The sequence below is a fragment of the Aotus nancymaae genome, unplaced genomic scaffold, assembly GCF_030222135.1.
Source record: "Aotus nancymaae isolate 86718 unplaced genomic scaffold, 86718_ANA_hifiasm-v0.15.2.pri h1tg000008l, whole genome shotgun sequence".
NCBI classification, from domain to species: Eukaryota; Metazoa; Chordata; class Mammalia; order Primates; family Aotidae; genus Aotus; species Aotus nancymaae.
In genome coordinates, this window is record NW_026988419.1 from 45574568 (window position 1) to 45590302 (window position 15735).

A 15735-nucleotide genomic window follows, 5' to 3' on the forward strand; every position below is an offset into this window, starting at 1 on the left:
TTAAAATAACTCTGATGTTTAAATATTTTTCTGCATCATATCAGTTTAAGGCTGCTGTAACAAATTGCCACAAACTTGGTGGGTTAAACAACAAGCATTTATTTCTTACATTTCTGGAGACAGGAAGTCCTAGATCAGGGTGCCAGCATGATTGTATTCTTAGTGAGGGCCCTCTTCCGGATTGTATCTGCACATGACCTCTCCTTGGTGCATGCATGCAGAGAAAAAAAAATCTCCTATTTCTCTCTTTGTAAGGGTGTTAATCCCATCACTTCATCTAAACCCAATTACCTCCCAAAGACCCCACCTCCAAATACCATCAAATTTTATATTTCTAAAATGAAAATCTTGTCATATGGCATTACTGCATAATTTTCCTACAATTATTACTCATTTTATGCAGCAGCATAGCAAATATATGGAATGCATGCCATTCCTTCTCTGGATGCTGCCATGGCAGATATCAATAATGAATCAGGAGACTTTTTCTGACTCACTGGACTAGAATAATTTTAACATTGCTCAGTGTAGCAGTTCTGGCTGCCACTACCAGTAAATCAGAGTAGATATTAAAAATGAAAATATCCTAGAGCATTAAATCAGAGCTCCTAAATACAACAGAGTACCATTAATTTGCTCTTCTGTCTTACTAGAAAGCCTCATCTCTCATCCCTGATGTATCCTGCATGTCGCAAGCACCTGGCATGCCCAAGCTACACATAAGTATCATGTCTCTCTCTCTTTCACACACACACAGGCACTCACACACACTCACATACATACTTCCTCCATGTAAAATGCATCATTCCACTGAACAATTAGACACAGAAAATATTTATTGACTACCTAAATACTTTCTTACCTATATTTGTAAATATCAATCCACCCCTACAAAGTTTTAAGTATCTCTGAAAACAGAAATTTTAGCATGTCTGAATCCCTAGAACTTGATATACCTTTTGGAACATATTAGGTTTTAAATAAATATTTGAATGAATAAATACATTAATATATTAAAAGGCACTAAGATGGAGTTATATCTGAAATGAGACATACTAGAGAAACAAATTTTAGTTTATCAACATTTTATTTGCTTTTAATAAAAATAACAGGAGTTTTTTTAAAGTGTGCATTTACCTGAGACACACATATTGATCTTCCTTCTTTCCTTCCTTCCCTTCTTCCTTTCTTCCATTTTTCTTGTTTTCTTTTTTCCATCTTTAGTTTTCTCTCACCTTATAATAGCTCCACAGAAGGAATATAGTTAGGATATAAAATTTCTAATCTAGGTTAAGTTCCAAAAACAAACCAAAGTTCAACATGTTCTCATTGTTTTCTTGCTAATATTTCTCTGGCATCTTTGATGTTGCTGTTTGTAATAACACAATTAAAATGTCACAAATCACAAATATAATAATTTATCTACATTTTTGTATGTAAGTCATCAGTGCTCCACTCCTATAAGAAATTAAAATCTGTAAAGTGAAATCACTGACAGGAGAAAAAGATAAACAATTATAGATCCTATCTAAAATGAAGGGAAATTTTCTAAGTATATATATGTGTGTGTGTGTGTATATATATATATATATATATGTATGTATCTTTTGCCTCAACTATATGTACAATATTTTTATAAAATAAAATGTATTTATCAAAGAAAAGAATATTTTGTGCATGAATTAAAAATTAGTTGTTGAAAATAAATTTCAAGAAAAATGTATGTTTTACAAGTCAAAACAGTTCTATGCATATAAAATAGAATTAATTTGTTCTTGAACATGAAATAATCTATCAAATTGAAGGAACAATTCAGAGTTTACGTGCATGATATGCTGTGCTAGCTAGGTAGTTTCTGTGGTCAATGTGTTTTGTTTTACAATGTGAGTATCATCTATCTCTTAACAAAAGAAGACAGGAGAGGTAAGAGAGAAGACTAAGTGTTTTGATCAGCTTTAAGTCTTTCCTTAGATTCACATGCCCTTTTGGTATTTCCTTTTTGAAAAACAGCTTTACTAAGCTATAAATTATATACCACACAGTTTATGATAACACCCACTTAAAGTGTACAATTCACTGTTTGCTACTTGGGCAATAGGATCATTAGAAACCCAAACCTCAGCATTACACAATACACCCATGTAACAAACCTGCACATGTATCCTCTGAGTCTAAAATACAAAGGAAAACAGAACACAATTCAATTTTTTGTTTGCTTCTTTGTTCATTTGTTCATTTTGTTGTTATTTGAGATGGAGTCTCACTCTCTCACCCAGGCTGGAGTGCAGTGGCGTGATCTTGGCTCACTGCAACCTCTGTCTCCCAGGTTCAAGTGATTCTCCTGCCTCAGCCTCCCGAGTAGCTGGGACTACAGGTGTGCGCCACCATGCCCAACTAATTTTTGTATTTTTAGTAGAGCTGGGGTTTCACCATGTTGGCCAGGATAGTCTCTATCTGTTGACCTCATGATCAGCTGGCCTTGGCCTCCCAAAATACTGGGATTACAGGTGTGAGCCACCGTGCCCGGAAATTCAATGGTTTCTATATATTCCCAAGGTAGTACAACTATCATTTAAGAACACATTCATCATCCTGAAAAAAATCTGTACCCATTAGCAATCACTCTTCATTGGCACTCTCCCTGAATCTGAGGTAACCCCTAATGTATCTTCTATCTCTATAGCTTTGCCTATTCTGGTTACTTCATATAAATGGGAATCATATAATATGGTTCTTTTTTTTTTTTAACTGTCTTTTTCCACTTCGCATAATGTTTATAAGGTTTGTTCATGCAGTAGGTCGCATGTATTAAGTACTCCTTTCTTCTTATTGCCAAATAATATTCCATTTTAGGAACATATCATATTTTGTTTATCTATTCATAAATTAATGAATATTTGAGTCGTTTCCACTTTTTAATTATTATAAATGATGCTAACAATATTCATGTGCAAGTGTTTGTTTGGATATATGTTTTTATTTCTCTTGAGTTTATACCTAAAGAAGAATTGCTGAGTCTTGTAGTAACTTTATGTTTAACATTGAGAAAAACTACTAAGATGTTTTTCAAGCTGGTTACACTATTTTACATTCCTATAAGCAATGTATGATGGTTATAATTTCCCATATTCTTTCTCACACTTGTTATTATCTATCTTTTTTATCACAGCTATCCTAGTCTGTATGAAGTGGTATTTTATTATGGTTTGGGATTGCATTTTCCTAATGATTAAGAATATTGAACATCCTTTCAGGAGCTTATTGAGTATTTGTTAGATCCTTTGCCCATCAATTTAAAAAAAAAATTTGACACATAATAATTGTACTTATTTTATGGGGCGATATTTCAATACACACAATGTGTAGTGATCAAATTAGGGGTATTAGCATATCAATCACCTCAAACTTTTTATTGTTTCTTTGTGTTCAAAGCATTCAAAATCTTCTCTTCTAGCTATTTGAAAATATAAATTATTTTTAACTATATTCACTCCAAAGTCTATAGAACACCAGAACTTATTCTTCCTATCTAGCTGTAATTTTGTATCCTTTTATCATCCTCTCCATATCACTCTCTCTCTGTTACCCATCCTAGACTCCAGTAATTAACATTCTACTCTACTTCTATGAGATCACCTTTTTTAGCTTCTGTATATGAATGAGAACACACAGTATTTATCTTTCTTTTTCAGGTTTATTTCACATAACATAATGTCCTTCCAGCTCTTCCATGATGCCACAAGATTTCATTCTTTTTTTATGGCTGAATCATATTCTGTTTTGTGTCTACCCCATATTTTCTTTATCCATTCATCTGTTGATGAATGCTTAGGTTGACTCCATATCTACTCTGCCCATTTTTTAATTGGATTTTTTTTCTTTTTATTATTGAGCAGTAAGCTCTATTTGTATATTCTAGATATATAATTGCAAATCACTTTCAAAAATGTGATTTGCAATTTTTTTCTTTCATTCTGTGTGTCTCTTCATTTTCTTGATAGTATAATTTGAACACAAAGTTTATAATTTAGATGTCTTCTAATTTACCTGTTTTTTAAATCACTTTTGCTTTCAATGTCATAACTATAAAGCCATTGCCTAACCCGAGGTGACAAAAATTTATTCCTATGTTTTCATCTAAGAGTTGCATTTACATTTTGGGCAGGGTATTAATACCTCACCATAGATATACATTCGTTGTATATTATGCAAGAACATATACTGCTAAGTCTGTTTCATATTTTTAAAAAATACTTTATGGATGTATTTGGATAAAATAGTTTTGAACTCCTATTGGCTGGGCATGGAATGTGTTTTAAGTATAAACAATGATGTTCTTATTTTGTGAAAAAGAAAACAATCTGTAAATATCTAGATTACAAGATGAAAATATGCTTAAAGCCATCTCCTTTTACATGTCAGGAAATGAAGACCCAGCAAAGTGACTAACCTAAAAATATTCAGGGCATTCAATCATATTCAGGATGCAAAACAGAGCCTTCTTATTCCACATATAGTGAGTAGTCCGCTACACTGCTCCAAATAAATCAGTTATGCATAAAACGTAATTTAATGGCTACTTTGATGAGAAATTCTAGAATTGAATCTGTCTTCAAATATGGCAAATTAAAGGGCTCCAATGTTGTTGGATTCTCCAGCAATCCTCAGCTCTCAGCTGATTGTACTTGACTCCATTTTTGAACTTTTTCTCTGTATGATAGGAAGGACGCATGAGAATGGTCTGGTATTCATGCCCTACTTGCTTTGCAACCCCAGCAGAAAGAAGAAAGCTTCCCTAATCACAACAATATAAATGTCCCAGGGAGAATTCCAGCGGTGTCGCATGGACCACACATGTCCATGGCCAAGCTAAATTTAATCAGAGGATTGTGCTAGTCTGACCAGATTTCAATCAGTTCCTAATTCAGTGGTCAAAAGGGAGGTCTCATTTAAACCAGAGAGAATGGATTCTCTATCAGAAAAAGGTTCATTTTATTAGGGGAAATGAGATGTGCTATATAGACAGTATCAACAGAGTTCCTCTACCTCCTAAAAAGTGGAATGTGCTAGTCAGTGCCATATAATTTTATTTTGAGAATGATTGGAAAGCTCAAAGTAACAAGAATATCATAACTTTGCTTATGGGCTGCTATGCAACTTAAAATTCCAGCAGAATTATATATTTTCTGATTATATTGTTGGTAGGAAAAAGAAAACAAAACATATTTTCATATAGTATTTGACTCCTGACTTTGTGGAAGGAAAATAGGTATAAATCTCTTATTCCAAAGAGCTGGAAAGATGTGTTTTGTTTCTGTCCTCTTTGAGCAATTAATTCTTTCCATATTAGATCTCCTGGAGGGAGAGTGTTCCATCAAGTACAAAGCATTTTTTTCAGGATCCCTTCCACCTTTTACTAATTGGGTTGAGATTTGGCTGCTTGCCTCTTTCAAATCAAAAGAAGGTGACCCAAATCACCGGAAAATGGCTAATTATGCCCACAATGGGAAAATTAGTCCCGTGAGTAAGTACTTTAGAGTCTAAAGTGAAATCCCAAACTTAATCATAAAATTATCTCTCTTCAATAGTTATTCAACTGTTCAATCTGGAATGTTCATTAAATAAGCAAGTAAGCATAGAGTCAATGTTTTCCTTTGTTGATCCAGTACAGTGTTAGTGAAGGGTATAATAGCAGAATTAAACTATCTTAAGTGAAACAACTCAAAAAGCCAAATACTGCATGTTCTGACTTATAAGTGGGAGCTAAATAATGTATACACAAAAACATAGAGTGTGGAATAGTAAACATTAGTGATTTAGAAGGGTGGGAGGATTGGAGCACAGTTGTAGGATAAGAAATTATTTAATGGGTACAATGTATATCATTCAGGTGATAGTTACACTAAAAGCCCAGCCTTCACACTATGCAATATATGCATGCAATAAAACTGCACTTATACCCCTTATTATACAAACAAAAAATAAAAAATTAAAGTAAAATTTGGCAGGTGTTGCATCATATTTTTAACTGGCTTAACATTATATTCTTTAAGAAGTCAGCATTTGATTACAACGTTATAAAGATTTGCTAGAGCTTTGGATTATATATAGGCTCAGTCTTAGTAATTTTGCAGTCATATTAACTACATTGACATCCTATCGAGGAATATACTTAGAATTCACTTTATTTGATATTTTCGCAACTACTTAAATGACAGAATAAATGACTATATTATTTCTGCAGAAGATAAAAAAATATAAGATGTATGTGACCGCCACCTTAAAATACAGTGTTAGTTTTCCACATACAGTACTATTGAAATTATGGCAAATAAATGAAAACATATAATAAGCTTATTTATATTTATAAAATTTTAATGTTGTATTATAATAATAAGTAATACTGAGTGAGTTCTAAGAAGTTCATATCATCTAAGTTTATTTTTACAATAGCTTTCTGGTTTAGGATTTATTTTGCAGACAAGAAAATGATTCTTAAAGAAGTTGTTTAATTTGCTAGTGTGTGACTGAGTTAGATTTTAAAAACAAGAAGTCTGACCGGGCGCAGTGGCTCATGCCTGTAATCCTAGCACTTTGGGAGGCCGAGGCGGGCAGATCAGCTGAGGTCGGGAGTTCAAGACCAGCTTGACCAACACGGAGAAACACTGTCTCTACTAAAAATACAAAAGTAGCTGGGCATGGTGGCACATGCCTGTAACCCCAGCTACTCCTGAGTCTGAGGCAGGAAAATCACTTGAATCTGGGAAGCAGAGGTTTCAGTGAGCTGAGATCTTGCCATTGCACTCCCACCTGGGCAACAAGAGCAAAACTCCATCTCAAAAAAAAAAAAAAAAAAAATCTAATTCACGTTTATAACCAATATAACTACTGTTTCTACTTGTAACTGGTATTAGACATCATCTCTCAATGATATGAATTATTAAATATCAGTTGGATACTACTTTTAAAATTTCAATATATCTCTGGAAAAAGGAAAACTGTGTCATTAACCAACGAGAAAATATTAACAATATATGCTTTCTTATATATGGATTTTAATGCAGATTTTAATAGTTATAATTAAATATAAGCATCTCTTCAAAAATAAAATACTTGCTAGAAGTTTTCGTGAGAGTTTTTAATGACTTTTAAAAATCGGGAATTTATATACCAGGTCATCCATAGGAAGTTAATGGGTTAAATGTAATAATTTTATTTTTTTCTATTACCTTGTAGAGTTTAGGCATTGTTGAATCATTTCTAATTGTGTCTCACAGTTTTTGTTACTCTGTATATTTAAAAGTCTTGGCTTAGTGACTTCCTCTTAAATGCAAATAAGATAAAAACTCAATATAGCCCAAATTCAGAAAATGTTAATTTCTAGTCCTACGAGCATTAAGACTGTTCCAATGATGATAGTAATAGGTTTAGCTTAGGGTACATGAACTTACCAGATTCCATTCTGAGACATCTGGCAAGGGGGCTAATGAAGATATGTGTTTTATTTTCTAATTTGGACTTTCTGCAATGGAGAAGAGACAACTAGACAATCCTCAAACGGAATTTCAAAAGTAACAATAGCTCTAAAAAGAGGCAGTATATGAAAAGGTGAGAGCAAAATTAGTGATTATTTTTCTTTTCTTTTCTTTTCTTTTTTTGGCCTAGATATCTTTTCCTCGGATTCTCATGCAATGAGAGAAAAATTATCTAGCCAAATGGTCTGCTTTTTCCCTTGAGCTATTAGGTAATAGGAGACATAGGAAAAGTTTTCCTGAGCCACAGGAAAAACAAAAACAAAAACAAAACAGTGTCAGGAGAGATTTGGTTTTAAGGGTATTTTGGCTTTAGTTTACTTGGAGTAAAAACTGTTTCTACATAACAACCTTTTATTTTCATGTAAATTTTGAACTCTCACCCAAGACTTAAACTTTTTACTCTCATGCTTTGTTTGATGAGTAGGAAACACCTGGAAAGGCATGGAATGTGCCCGGGGCCCACTGAATGACAGAGGTAGGACTGAGGAAGACTACTAACTTCCTGTTATAAATGTTGATAAAATCATCCCTCATTAGAACCTTGTGAATGAGTTCTATATAGGATGTTTAAAATCAATGAAATAAGCCTCTAAAAGCAGTAGATTACCATTCTCCCACTTGATAAATACTTTTATTGAAGGCAGAAATCTTAACATATATCTCACTTCCTTCACCCTACCAAACTAGGTAAAAGTAGATGCTCAGTAAATAGGGTAGGAAGACAAATTTAATTTCCAGAAGAAATTTTCTTCATTTAAAATGCATTTTTTAAAGTGCTAGAAAATGAGACAATGCATGTGTTTTTATTTTGGTCCCTTGCCAGAATAGCAAGTGTGAGTTTTCAAGCCATTTATTATGTAAGCTTTTTTAAAAAAGTCAAATATGATGCTAAGAAGAGGAATGGAAAGAAGGAATTGTTGGGAAAAAGTATAAATGTGTTTGATGAGTACAAGTGAAATGTAAAAACTGGTGGTTAAGAAAAATAACTGAATAAGCTAAACAGAAATGTGTCCTTCACTTTATGCAAATAAGTAACTCCACTGTCTAAGTCAGTATGATACAGGGCAAAGGGTAGAAATTTAAGCTCAGAGAATCTGAGTTCTGAACTTCGAGTCAGACCCACACTTACACATCTTTGTGACTTTGGTCAAGTCGCTTAACTGTGCATGCTGGGTTTATCTGGTTTGTTCAGTCAACATTATTATTGCCATGACTAAAAGAATTATCGAGGCATACAGAAAATAGTAATAGCTAATGCTTACTGTGTATTTATTATGAAGCAAGTTTTTTATATCTATCATGTAATTTAACACTTGAAATAATCTGACAAGATTAGCTATGATAAAAGTTATAGGCAACACTGATTTAGCCAGATATCGATTGGCATTATCTCATTTACGAGTCACATTAACCTTCTAAAAGCAGCCACTACTTTTATGCACATTTTAGGTCAGAAAATCAGTTTAGAGAGTTTATAAGAACTGGAGTTGAAGATATATTTCTGCGACTTTAGTGTACTTCTTCTAATAAGTATGCAATAGAAAACAGGAAGCTCAGTTAACGATCAAGTTTTATACTCATTCTCTAGTTCAGTAAACCAAGCAGAAAATAGTTGAATTGATTTTCTTAAAATTACACAGCAATTTAGAAGCAGCTTGGGAGAAACACTTCTAGCTAATGGGATTGTCTTTCTGGAGAATGAATGTATTCTAAGGTTAAGAGGAATGACTGGCTAGTGGGAAGCAGAGTTTCTACTTTGGTTTGATGGAAAAAAATGTAATTTTTGTCAGGTAGGGATTTTTATTAGTTTTCTAACCTAGCTGTAACAAATGACCATAAATTTAGTAGCTCAAAACAACACTCATTTACTATCTGTCTCACAGTTCTATTGGTCAGTTCTGTTGGCTTGGCTGGTTTCTTTGTTTCAGGTGTTGCAAGGTCAAAATCAAAGTAATGGCAGGGCTGCATTCCCTTTTATAGACTCTGAGGAGAATCTGCTTCTAGGCTCATTCAGGTTGTTGACAGAATTCAATTCCATATGGTTGTAGGACTGAAGTCTCCATTTCCTTGCTGGCTAGAGGCATCTTTCTAGTCCTTCCGTGTGGGCTCCTACAGCAGAGCCAGCAACAAGAAATCAACTCTTTCTTGTGTTTCCATCTTTTCTGCTTCCCCTTGTACTGCATGTCTTTGACCCTTCACCCTTTCTTTTCTTCTTTTAAGAACTCAAGTTATTAGCTGAGGCTAAGCTGGATAATTCAAGGTAATCTAGGTCAATCGCTCTATTTTAAGATCTGTAATCTAAATCATAGCTGTAATCAAAGATTCTGGTGAATAGGGTATGGAAATATTTGTATGTCTATTATTCTGCCTGCTACATGATTCTTCTTTCTCTGTCAGGTATCCTCAACCCTAGCTATATATTAAAATCACCTGGGAAACTTGAAAAAAAAATACTTATTCCTGGGCCCCAAGCAAGATGAACTGAATCAGAAATTTTTGGAGTAGAGTGGAGGCAATGGCCTTTTTTAATGACTCAGAAAATTATACTAGGCTTGAAAGGGTTAGGAATAACTAAAAACATCAGGTTTCTTCAACTTGATCAAATTTATTTTATAAGTCATCTACTTTAAAAACACTTTCTGTATGACTTCTTTATGCAGTCACTTTGCTAGGGTGTGTAGCCATGGAGATGAATATGCTGCCTGCCCTATTCTTACTGTGCTCACAATCTCATGCACAGACACATAAAGAAATAATTATAAGATTATATGATATGTTTTAAAATAGATACTTGAATAACTTGCTCTGGGAGTTCTGTGACATTAATTATGCCTGGGAATACTGCAGAATATTGATTGGCTTGATTTAAACTTTATGGTTCCTTTTAAAATCGTCAGGCTGGTACCTAGAAACAGTGAAATACAAGTGTGTTCAGGTTTTGACATGGCCCAGTGAGGATGAATTATTCATACTGTGCTTCCCCAAGTTTAACAGGCCAAGAATTTACTTGGGTACCTACTAAACATGCAGATTCCTAAATTATTCTTCAAAAAGTACTGTTCCAGAGGGTCTTTGGTGGGGCCTGGTCACCCTAAAACTTACTTAACATTTTCAGTAAGTTTTGGGGGTGACTGGTGCAGGTGGCCCACAGCCTCACACTTCGAGGACGCTGCTATGTACTGCATCAGTGATTTGGCACCTGCTCACTCAATAGCTTAAAAAATAATGCATAACTCAAATAACATCCTAAAGAGGACATATAATTTGAGTTTCTTATATCAGTAACAGATCTTCAGGAAAGTGAAGCTTCTTTATGTTTTGTTTTGCTAATTGCTTTACATAGTAAAAGTATGGGCTGGGTGCAGTGGCTCACATCTGTAATCCCAGCACTTTGGGAGGCTGAGGCAGACAGGTCACCTGAGGGGAGGAGTTCAAGATCAGCCTGACTAACATGAAGAAACCCTGTCTCTACTAAAAATACAAAAATTAGCTGGCCGTGGTGGCAGGCGCCTATAATCCCAGCTACTCAGGAGGCTGAAGCAGAAGAATTGCTTGAATCTGGGAGGCGGAGGTTGCAGTGAGCTGAGATCATGCCACTATGCTCCAGCCTGGGTGACAAGAGTGAACCTCTGTCTCAAAAAAATAAAAAAAAAAAATTGTTAGTGGCATTCCAAGCTAGGTTGAGTGGGCACTAAAACCTTACATTGGCATTTATTTTTTATATTTTATTGGAGGCCAGGTGCAGGAACTTATGCCTGTAATCCCAACAATTTTGGGAACCAAAGTGGGAGGATTGCTTGAGACCAGGAGTTCAAGTCACCAGTGAACTATGATCGTACCACTGCACTTCAGCCAGGGCAAAGAATGACATCCTGTCTCTAAAAAAATAAAAGATAAGAAGACTCTATTAGAAGTAAAGATAGTAATTTGCAATGGCAATTCTAGCACAAAGACTTAGGTTTTCCAAAAATAAGCAGTGAGAAAAGTAAAAGTTAACCAGACTCTTGCACTTTGACCTTTTTTAGATTGTGAACAATGATTGAAATAAGTTTCCATTTTCCATGAAGGTTGGAACATTGGGATTGCAGAAGAGTGTTTATTCCTTGTTTTGATTTCAGAGATATGTAGCTTGTGTAATACGCCATAAGAAAGGGAAAACAGAAATAAAAGATTAAGTTAGCATTTTTCTTAATCTTGGAGTGAACATACACTTTCAATACTAGGGCTAGGTGACTCAGTGAAAAATAAGAATTATTATAAAGAAATATAAATTAATAGAAAGTATGTATGGGAATAATACTTATTTTAGAAAATAAGAAATAGGCTTGAAAGGCACTGGTATGCATGTGCAGGATTTATGGTTTTTTTTGTGTTCCTATAAATATTGATTAAGTCACATTGGTTTCTAATGCTTATATACAATAAAACATGCTTTTACACTATAGTATGTCAAGAAGATTGCCCTCTTAAAATATAAGTATTTGGGAAAATTGTCTTGGAGGGCAGATGTATGATATATTAAGAAATGAAACCAGAATGGTAAGTTATATACATTCTTTAGTGACTAGGCAGTAATATTTCAAAAGTTGTTTCAGGTTTTAAGACATTTTTAATTTTTCACAGTTCTTTTTATGATGAAATATATCATTTTTATTTTAATGTTGAAGATGGGGGCTAAAGCACAGAAAACATTTAGAAATAAATGGCTTTTAAAATTCTTATTGTATACTAAAAAGTATCTCATTTCTAATAATAAACCACTTTGTTTAATTTTGAAATTGGAAAATAAAATGGTACTCATAGGAACTATGAGACTAGCAGCTCGTGAAAATGTCTGTAACTACTAGCAGTACCAATGTGATTACACATTTACTTAACAGTATAAATTAGCGCTTTCATAACTCTGAAGTACTTCTCCTGCTAAGCAATCCTTAGCATACATGGAAAAATCCTCTGGCAGGCTTAATCACTTAACTTGACCTCTTTTCATTATTTGCTTGGTCTCTCCTTAAAATTAAATGGAAACTATTATATTTCATGATGTAACATGTGGTAAAATTATCAGTAAATAATTTAACAAGATCTGAAAGAGATTAAAAATGATTTGCTTAACAGCTTTAGTCAATTAGCGTCAATTGTATCTTAGTGAAGATATATTTTAAAAAAGCTAAGTATGTGGAGAGAAGTACTTGCTGAATCAGCTAATTAAAAGCAGTATGCAGAGAACGCAATGAGCTAAAACCAAGGATTCCACTTAAACATATTTCTCCTGAGAACAATCTCATCATTTCATCTCCCAGTATGAGAGTTTATCTAAGTTGACTTTCACCTATATTTGCAATGGCATTATGCACATACCTTTCCATGATTCATCTGTTATGGAACTTGAGACTTCTTGATGAAAGGGATGAGTCCTCCATAACTACCACTCACCACATGTGTCTGCTGGCAAGGAAACTTTGATAGGTCCTTTGCAAAGTAGATGACTCAAGTGAATTGCACTACCAAATGAATTGGTCATTACTGGATCTCATAGAATGTACAGGTGTCCACTATGTGTTTGAGTGGCTTTAATTATTGATGTCAGGATGATTAGTTACCCCTAAGAGATATTTCAATAAGATATTTTTTGGAACTCAGATTTTGAGGTCTATTACATAAGCAACAAAAATAATGGTAATGTTGGGTGAAATGTTTTTCAAATGTGTTGGTTTTGGAAAAACTTCAAACAAGATTTTTGAGGCACTTTCCCCCTCAAAATTTGGAGTTCATGTGCATATTAAAGGTAGTTTAATCCTGACTAATGTGTAAATCAGAAAAAGTTGTTTTGTAAAACACATCTGATTTTTAAATAGAATAACATTTATTTATATTACTAGCATATTTAAATATATATGCTTTTATACAGAAAAATATGAACTACTAACATCTTAAATATGTACTACAGTGTCTCAAGTTTGGCTTAACCTTTATGTCTTTCAAATGCAATACAGAAAACTACTGTTTATTTAACATCTAAGCAATCACAACTTCAAAACTGAATCATTTTCACGATTTTGTTTTGTAAGGAAGTAGACATGTAGGTATAAGAAACACCCCCACAATTTTCATTGTCAGTACATATTCCAACACTATCTAAAATTTTCTAATGAAATAGATGACAATTAGTAGTTATGATCAGTGTTCTTTAGGATCCTAAAGTAATTTACTGGTTTATGTTTTAATTCATTTACTCATTCATGTATATGATAAACATTGATTAACTATCAGTCACCAATGATGCAAAGATAAATCGATTATGAAACCATATCTTCAGGGGAAATAGATACATTACTAATAATAATCATGTATTATAATAAATTAATAGATAAAGTTAAGCAAAGTAAGATTAAACTATAGTTTAATTCAGAAGGCTTTTTGCCATACTTTAGTTCTTTAAAACGTAGTTAAATAAAATATTCAGCTAGACTACCCAGTGTCTCCACCATCCTGAAAAAATGAAAATTGATGTAAATTTCTCCATCTAATAAAAAAACAACAAACATTTGTAACAAAATTATAACCAAATATTAGAATAAAATATATCTGGAAAAAAAGAGTTGCTATGCTTAGCTTGTTTGGGATATTTTTGTAACTTTTCTAATATAGATTATTCTTTATTCTTTAAGTTCTAGATGGAAAAATGTGATAACTTCAGAAATATGAGATCTACTTTATTGGTTTCTATATATTTAGGGAAAAAATGGTTAAGTTTCCTACAGTAATTTGTTACTATCTGTCTTTATGCATACTAAGAGACGTTTTAGTGATTATTAAATAAGTAATAGAGGCCAGGCACAGTGGCTCATGCTTGTAATCACAGCCCTTTGGGAGGCAGAGGTGGGTGGATCACCAGAGTTCAGGAGTTCGAGACCAACCTGGACAACATGGTGAAATCCTGTCTCTACTACAAACACAAAACTTAGCCAGGTGCGGTGGTGGGTGCCTATAATTCCAGCAATTCAGGAGTCTGAGGCAGGAGAGTCTCTTAAACCTGGGAGGCAGAGGTTGCAATGAGCCAAGATTGTACCACTGCACTCCAGCCTGGGCTAGAGAGCGAGAGCAAGACTCCTTCTCAAAAAAAAAAAAGAAGTAATAGAGAAAAGTGTGATATCCTCAAATCCCTACTAATCACTCATTTTTTTAGAATTGAATCTCTTATTTCCTTAGCAAAAATTTCTTGAGCAGTCATTTTTTGTCAGGTACTATGTTAAACACCAAATAGTGATTTGCAAAAGCAATTTTGCCTATATAAGACAGTGAATACAAAAATAAATTACCTTTCATATTTATGGATGGATTAAATGATAATTTTTTGCAAAATGAATAATTATAAAGAATGTGATACTATTTAAAATAATCAGTTTTAAATAAAATATATCTGTGCATATAGAAGTTACTTTGTATACAGAATCTATAATGTAAATTTTTATATTAATCTAACAATGCTGAATAGACTGGTGTTTCATTAGGTTAGATTAAATTGCATGGGAAATAGAACTTAGCCGAGAGTATGCCATGAGTTAGGAACTTTCAGGGCTCCACAATATAGTGAAAATTACTTAATGGTCACAACAAATCTGTAAAGTGTGCAGTATCATTGCTTATCACATTTCCAGGTGAAATGTACATGGAAGAATGTATCTAATAATGAAATTTAAATTGCTTAAATTTTTTGTTATTTAATACAAATCCTAATAAATTATCATTAATATGATAAGGAGTTTTAGGAATTACTATATCTGTTAACTATTTTCATTCTTCAACAAAAATGTGTAGAAAAATGAAAATCAAAGCCAAAAAAGCCCCTCCTTTCTTTCACCTTATATTAATACTTGATGATAGTGAAAGCTCCACTGAGAAGATTAAAACACAAAATTTATTTTTAAAGGGTATGAGCATAATTTAGAATGAGTGCAGAATTATATGACTATAAACACAATAAATATTTATCTAACATAAATGCCTGAGGAAAGCGTTTTAGTAATTCTATCAAAAAAATGTAAATATCTAAAATTTAACAATTTATCAAGTGAAAATGACACAATAAGTCTTTAAAAATTAGTTACTCATAGAAAATATGTACATTTTCAGACCAAGTGTGTTCTCATAATCTAGATCTATAATTCATATTGAAACATCACATGCTGTGAATATGTTA

The 15735-nt window shown here is 33.3% G+C and overlaps 1 protein-coding gene across 1 annotated transcript in view; it reads left to right on the top strand.

Moving 5' to 3' along the window:
- Positions 1-15735, top strand: part of CALCRL (calcitonin receptor like receptor) — a 104194-nt gene that overhangs the window by 44299 nt on the left and 44160 nt on the right. The gene's annotated exons all lie outside the window — the stretch shown is intronic.